General features: G+C 36.9%; 1 pseudogene across 1 annotated transcript; it reads left to right on the top strand.

Annotated features, from left to right (window-relative positions):
* The first annotated feature begins 832 nt into the window (after positions 1 to 832).
* LOC143559292 (diacylglycerol kinase 4-like) lies at positions 833 to 4,557 on the top strand (annotated as a pseudogene). Its single transcript, XR_013139909.1, has 12 exons — positions 833 to 1,256; positions 1,538 to 1,660; positions 1,753 to 1,890; positions 2,027 to 2,112; positions 2,191 to 2,278; positions 2,378 to 2,453; positions 2,530 to 2,612; positions 2,700 to 2,794; positions 2,864 to 2,941; positions 3,835 to 3,922; positions 3,992 to 4,108; positions 4,182 to 4,557. The product of XR_013139909.1 is annotated as a diacylglycerol kinase 4-like (transcript).
* The last annotated feature ends 2,888 nt before the right edge of the window (positions 4,558 to 7,445 follow it).

The raw sequence follows: 7,445 nt of genomic DNA, 5'->3' as shown, positions 1-7,445 counted from the left end.
GGGTAAATGTTTTCTAGCCTCAAAAGTCTCCAGACCAGAGTGGTCGTGACTATGAAACACCTAATTCATTTTAGACATTCCATAATCAATTTCATTTTTCCTCCTAAGCATATATGTGTTTAGAATCTCAAGTTAGAAAGAAGTAACATGCCAAAATGTCATATACTTGTTTTGATCTAAAATCAAAACATAAGCTTATGACTTCAAAACAAAAACAACTTCTTGTTACCAATCATATGGTACTTATTGAAACCATCTCAAGAATAAGCACAACAAAACAGTAAGAGCAACTGAAACAAAAAAAACCCGGTAACTTGAATACAAGACATCACTATTAAAACATAATCTAACTATGGCATAATAACGTTGAAAACATATATTCATAAAAAACATAATTGTTATGTGCATTGGCTTTACAATAAGAGTGAAAAAACTTCCTCTCCTACATCTACATGTACACAAGTATTTCATTTCATTCTCACATTTTAAATTACTAAGAAAAAAAAACTAATTGGGCTTATTCTTCAAAAAAACAAAAATAAAAAACTTTTATACATGTGTAGACTAGTAATTTTGAACACCACCAGAAAAGTAAACACAACAAAATGGCAAAGACTTGTCAAATGAAACATAATAAGTTTTCCAAATCAAGAGAGTTATATACATTACCTCAACTTAAAGGGACTAAAATAACGAAACAAATTATATCATACTAAAACAAGAAGCAATAGAAGCCCAATATTTTAAAAACACACCCCTTCACCGGAGTTCTAAAACCACACCGCCGATCTCATTCTCTCTCTCTCTCTCTCTCTGAATAATAATAATAATAATAATAATAATAAACCACAAACCAAAGTCAATTCCAAGTTTTCTTTTCCACACGCAAACAAAACAAACTTCAATTCCAATACCCAACTCAATCAACAACAATGGACTCGTCTGGGCCTGACCCTAAAGTGGCCATACGGTCATCGGTCATAGAATCACTCAAAGGCTGGTCGTTATCCGGCGTACGGATCCGTAAAGAGGACTTACGCCACAACATCACCATGCCGGACTATTTACGGCTGGCGATCAAACACGCCATTGCCGCCAAGGATATTGACGCCGGAAAACCTCATTTTGACTTCACGCCGCCGCCCAACGCCGCCGCACCGGAGTCGCCGTTGGTTGTTTTTATTAATTCCAAAAGCGGTGGCCGTGTGGGCCCTGAACTTAAAGTCTTGTTGCAGGATTTGATGACTGAAGAACAGGTTATTGGTTTTATTCAACCTGCACTTATTATTATTATTATTATTATTATTATTTGATCTTATTGAATAAAGTGATTTAATATGAGTATGCTGGAGAAATTTGTATGCTTGAGTGTCAGATTTAGGGCTTTGGAACCTCATATGATGAACTGTTGAATATTAATAGTTATAGAAACAGAATAAAAGTTAACATAGATGCAAATATATTGATGTGTCTGCAATGTGGAAGATGGGTTTATTTTTCATTTTTTTTAAATGAATTAGTTTTTATTCAATTTCAGATTTTTGACCTTCTAGAAGTCAAACCTCAAGATTTTATTCAGTACGGGCTCGGTTGCCTCGAGAAACTTGCTAGTCTCGGTGACACTTGTGCGAAGGAAACGCGTGAAAGATTGAGGATTGTGGTATGCGTTATGCAATATGCGGTTAATTTTAACATATTCATTCAATTTTATCATAACCATTAAATTTTAGCATCACTATTATAATTCGACAGGTTGCGGGAGGTGATGGAACCGTGGGTTGGGTCCTCGGGTGCCTTGGGGAGCTTCATAAAGCGGGCCGGGATCCGGTTCCGCCAACTGCGATTGTACCTCTTGGTACCGGAAATGACTTATCCAGGAGTTTTGGATGGGTAAGTACTTATAATAATGTGCCGATCGAAAAAAAAAGTACTTATAATAATGATGATAGTAATAATAAAGACCGTCTGCTTTTAGTTTTCTGAAACGGGTTACGGGTCGGGTTTGGCTTATTGGGCTTATTTTCAGGGTGGTTCGTTTCCTTACAACTGGAAAACAGCTATGAAGAAGACTCTTGATAAGGCAATTAAGAACCCAACTAGCCGCCTCGATAGGTTAGTTACTTTTGCTTGAGCTTTTTATAAAATCGTTTAACTGCTTTTTGAATAAATTGTTTATCTTGTTATGCACAGTTGGAATCTTGTAATAGCAATGCCAGCGGGTGCAGATTTGGACACACCTTATTCTTTGAAAAAATCAGATGAGGTTGTTCTTGATCAGGTTAATATTTGACTATTTGTTAACATTATATGTGTTTTGCAGCCAATTTTATTTCAAGAAAATAATGGGAAAGTTTTAACCTTTATGCATTATCTGCAGGATTTAAAAGTAGAAGGAGCATTACCTGATAAAGTTTCTTGCTACCAAGGAGTCTTCTATAATTACTTTAGCATAGGTATGCATGTTATTGTATTTTCCGAATTAATTATCATTATTATTTTTTAATTATGGTTTATTTTGAATTTATGCAGGGATGGATGCCCAAGTGGCTTATGGCTTTCATCATCTAAGAAATCAGAAACCTTATCTTGCACAAGGTCCTATTTCAAACAAGGTATATCCTTTTTCTGCTTCTAGAATGTCAACTGTTTTGACTTTTTTCTGGGCTTGTGGTTTTTGTTGGACTTCTTTTCGGTTGCAGATAATTTACTCAAGTTATAGTTGCAAACAAGGGTGGTTTTTTACGCCTTGTATAGCTGATCCTGTATTAGTTTGAAGTGTTGGGTTGGGTAACAGGTCAAAACGGGCGGGTCGGATAACGGGTCAAAGTTTGTTTTTGATTGACAATAATGTGGTCAACACCAGGGGACTAAATAATATCTTGAAGCTGCATATTAAAAGGCTCAATAGCACGACGTGGGAGCCGATTACTATCCCCTCAAGGTGCGGTTTTTATATGCTACTTTTATATTACTTGTTTATTTAATTCTTGTAATGTTAATATAACCGAAGGTGTTTACTTGATTGTTTGATCTAAACAATTGACTTGACACGTAGTTTGAAGAAATGCTCGATTACATTGTCAAATGTCTAAAATACCCTTCTTGGACAACTTAATTTATTCAATGTAGACCAGCAAAGGAACCAAACGAACATGAACGGGCCATGTTTATGTTTGTTTATTTAACTTTAGCCGAACAAACGATTGAATGCGAGCAATTAAACGATGTGGTTTCTTGTTCGTGTTTGTTTGTTAAAAAATGAATGTATTCATTTATGTTCGTTCGTTAACAATATGAATGAACGTTACCAATGGTTCATGAACGGACATAACTGAACACAGATAAACGAACGTGGCTTCTTGTTCGTGTTGTTCGTTAACAAAATGAACATGTATGCGTTGGGTTTTGTTGTTCGTTCGTCTTGTTTGTTTACAAGATGAACGAACGGTTCACAAACCTTAACGGACGAACAGAACTGAACATAGATAATCGAACGCAACTTAGCGAAAACCAATCAAAAGTAAATGCAAACATCAATCTGTTAAGCCTAAAAAGTTAATAAAACTAGACTAAATTGTAATGGACCTAAAAAATTTATAAAATGCGTTAGCTAGCTTTCTAAGCTAAGCAAACCTGGTACTTCGGGCACTATGGTAAATGAATGTACATAAACAAACGTAAATGAACAAACTACTGAATAAAAATAAATGAACATTCATGAACATAGATGAGCGTACTAGACATGTGTTCGTGTTTGTTCGTTTAACTTAACAAACAAACAATATTGGTCGTGTTTGTTCGTTTACTAAATAAGTGAACATGTGTGTGTTGCAGTGTTAGGTCTTTAGTGGCTTTAAATCTTCATAGCTATGCAAGTGGAAGGAATCCATGGGGTAAATTGAAGCCAGAATATTTACAAAAGGTAACTTTATTTGTCAAAATCTTATAAAAAAATACTAATCTAATTTTAAATTCAAACATTAAAATACAGAGAGGGTTTGTTGAGGCTAAAGCAGATGACGGCGTTTTAGAAATTTTCGGATTTAAACATGGATGGCATGCATCATTTGTTATGGTTGAGCTTATTTCCGCCAAACACATTGCTCAGGTATTTGTTTATTTAATATTATTTATTACTTTGTTTTTTTTTTTTTTTTGTAAAATATTTTTATGATTTTCAGGCTAGTGAAATTCGGTTTGAGTTAAGGGGTGGAGCGTGGAAAGAAGGTTTTATGCAAATGGATGGAGAACCGTGGAAACAACCGATGAACAATGAGTTCTCAACATTTGTGGACATCAAACGGGTGCCTTTTCAGTCGGTTATGGTCAATGGAGAGTAAGTTGTGTAACTTAGTGATGTGTTAAATGCCTGTTTGTCTTATAAAAGAAAGAAAAAAATGTGTGGTGGTTGGTAATTAATTGTAAATATTAGTTGTTTTGTTGTTAGTAGTGTGGGGTTTGTGAAGTATGAGTGTTCCAAGACTTGGGGTGTAAATAATTCTGTTTCAGTTCTGGTTCAACCTTGTCTAAATTGAAATGTACTATGAAGTTGTCGGATGTTGGAATGATCTGGATTAAGATAAGCCTGTTAGGTGCGGCAGTTATGACCCATTTTTCAAAAAATTAGTTGATTTTGGAAAAAAACATATTGTATATAGGTTAATTTGAGTTTCTCAAATCAGTGAAAGCGTTAAAAGAGAAACTATTATAGAATTTGTTAACTTAAAGACGGTTCAGAGAGTTCCCGTTTCAAGATTTACGCCAAAAAGAACAATGCAAAAAAGATTGTGACTATAACTTATTCAACAAGAGTTGGTACACTTATAAAATGTACACCTGCTGATGAATGACAAATTATCAATATATATTTTACATGATTGGTATTTTGCTTGATTGGTTATGGATTCTTGGCTGTTCAAATGTTCACTAGAGTGGATTAAAGTTTGTCTACATATATCATGTATTTAAATATTTTGATTGATAATTCATCAGCTCAGTCCAAACCCGACTTGACGCTTAAATAGTTCAATTGGCCCGATCAGCCCGAGACGGACTCAATCCTAAATGGTCTGGTCCTCAGTCTTTATTTCCTAAAATGACTCAATTCAAACCTGACTTTATTTAGACTAAAATCAGTTTGGAACAAAATCAAATGATAACTTCACATCTGATCTCTATATACACCCTATAAAGGGTGGTAATTGTTATTTATACACCCTTTCTGATATTCATACACCCTTTTAACACACATCTTATCTCTATATACACCTATAAAGGGTGTATGAATACACATCCCTTTATAAAACAACCGATAAGGAGATTGAGAGAAAGGAGAGAATGTTTAAAGAATGAATTATTTAGATTTATTGATTATATTTCTTAGTTTATAAAGTCTGAGATATGTCAGTATTGAATTATTGTGTTTAGGGCAAGAAGGAAGGGAATTAGGGATGGCGTTTGGGTCAGGTTTAGGTATTCTCAAATCCATACTCGGTTATGAAAGTCCATTCCAAACCCATCCCAAACCCTTCGGGTTTTTATCGGGTAATTACCCGTCGGGTTTCGGGTTTTCCCATCGGGTTTCGGGTTTCTTATCGGGTTTTGATAAAAATACCCGTGGGGTATACCCGACTCAAAACTCGTTAGGTTTTACCGGGTTTTGACAAAATATAACTAATGGATTACAAAGATGGTTACCATAAACATAAAATGTCTCAAATAATTGACTTAAACAAGTTTTGGCAAACAATATATATGGAATATAGTATATATATAATATGATAAGTTATATCGGGTACATCGGGTATATAATCGGGTAAATGGGTTTATGTTATCGGGTAATCGGATCAGGTAATCAGGTATATTAGAAATCCCAAACCCGTCCCAAACCCTAATGGATCGGGTATTACCCGTCCCATTTATGTCGGGTTTCGGGTTTTCCCATCGGGTTCGGGTTTCATTGCCATCCCTAAAGGGAATATGGCAGTGGCTGTTGGGTTGTTACCGGTATTCTGAATCGTGGTGTTTTTATTTGGCTAATATGGCTATGTAAGAAGCTTCTTGAGCATTGTCCATATGTTGGATATAAAAGGAGCACATATGCTATTCTTGTAAGATCACCCGTACTGGCAATGTTTGGAAGGCGTTTTGGCCTATAATGCCGGGGCACAACCCCCCCCCCCCCCCCGTTTTGGCTTGATTATTATTTTGGGCGTTTTGTGTAAAACGCTTAAATTGGGCTCAAATATCAAAATTTTACCGTTGGGGAGCCGTTGGGTTTAAAAAAAATCAATAATAAAAAATTATTAACTAAACCTATACTATAAAAACAAACCAAACCTCATTTTTTGCACATTCATTTCTACCACTTCTCTACCAAATATATTTTTACACAATTATTTCTATTACAATACTACCAAAATGTTTCCGAATAACAACCAAAATGTTCTCGGTTTCGGTCAATTTTCCCGTCAAGGCAACGCAAGCAACCAAAATTCACAACCGAACCCATCTACCGCCCCGATGCCAACCGTCCCTGTCCCTCAATCCCCGTATCCATTCGAAGCGCAAATGGATGCGTACATGGCATTTCTAGGAACCCCTTTACCAAATACGGTGCCCGGTTTCCAAAACCCAACCACAAACATTTTTGCCGGTTCGGGTTCCCAACCCGACAACGAGTTCGTACCGGAGACACAACCCGACCTGGAGACCGTCGGCGGTTCGAGCCAACGCGGACGTCCGAGAAAACACGCAAATAAGCCCGCCGGCGAAGCTCAGGCTAAAAAGAACACCATACCGTGGAGTATCGACGAGTGCGTACTATGTGCTCGTGCTTGGTCCGCGATATCGGAAGATGCTAAGTGCGGTAGGTTTTTAAAATACATATATATTTTTTTTAAATTTCTCAGAACAAACATTGAACTTGTAATGTTTTTATTTTTTTAGAGAACTATCAAAAACGGGGGTATTTGGCACAAATTTAAAGAGTTGTTCCACGAACTTGGCGGGGACTCGCGTCGAGAAAAAGATTCCTTACAGTTGAAATGGAACAACATAAACACCAAATGCATGGGTTTCCATACGGTTTACTCTCGGATGAATCGAACGAGGAGTAGCGGTGTCTCGGACGCGAAAATCATGGACAAAACGCGTTGACAGAGTATCAACATAAGGTCACGGGGGCCTTCAATTATTTTGGCATTTGGAAAGAATACTTGAGGTTTCACCGAAAATGGGGCGGGGTTATGGATGCCAACGCCGAAGGTGGTCCGCACAAAAAAAGTCTAAAACATCGTCTTTGGTTGATCCAGACACGCCCTGTTCCGACGCTCGAAACTTCAACCTAAGCGATAATGAAGCCGCAAATCCTTATGCGGATATTACCAAGATGCATCGGCCGGGGGTGGGGGGGGGGGGGGGAGAAGCAATGGAAAGGGAAAGGT

The sequence above is a fragment of the Bidens hawaiensis genome, unplaced genomic scaffold (assembly GCF_021521415.1).
Source record: "Bidens hawaiensis isolate Kalapana, Puna unplaced genomic scaffold, B.hawaiensis_p1.1 tig00019802_1, whole genome shotgun sequence".
Taxonomy (NCBI): Eukaryota; Viridiplantae; Streptophyta; class Magnoliopsida; order Asterales; family Asteraceae; genus Bidens; species Bidens hawaiensis.
This window is presented reverse-complemented; position numbering and strand designations above follow the sequence as displayed.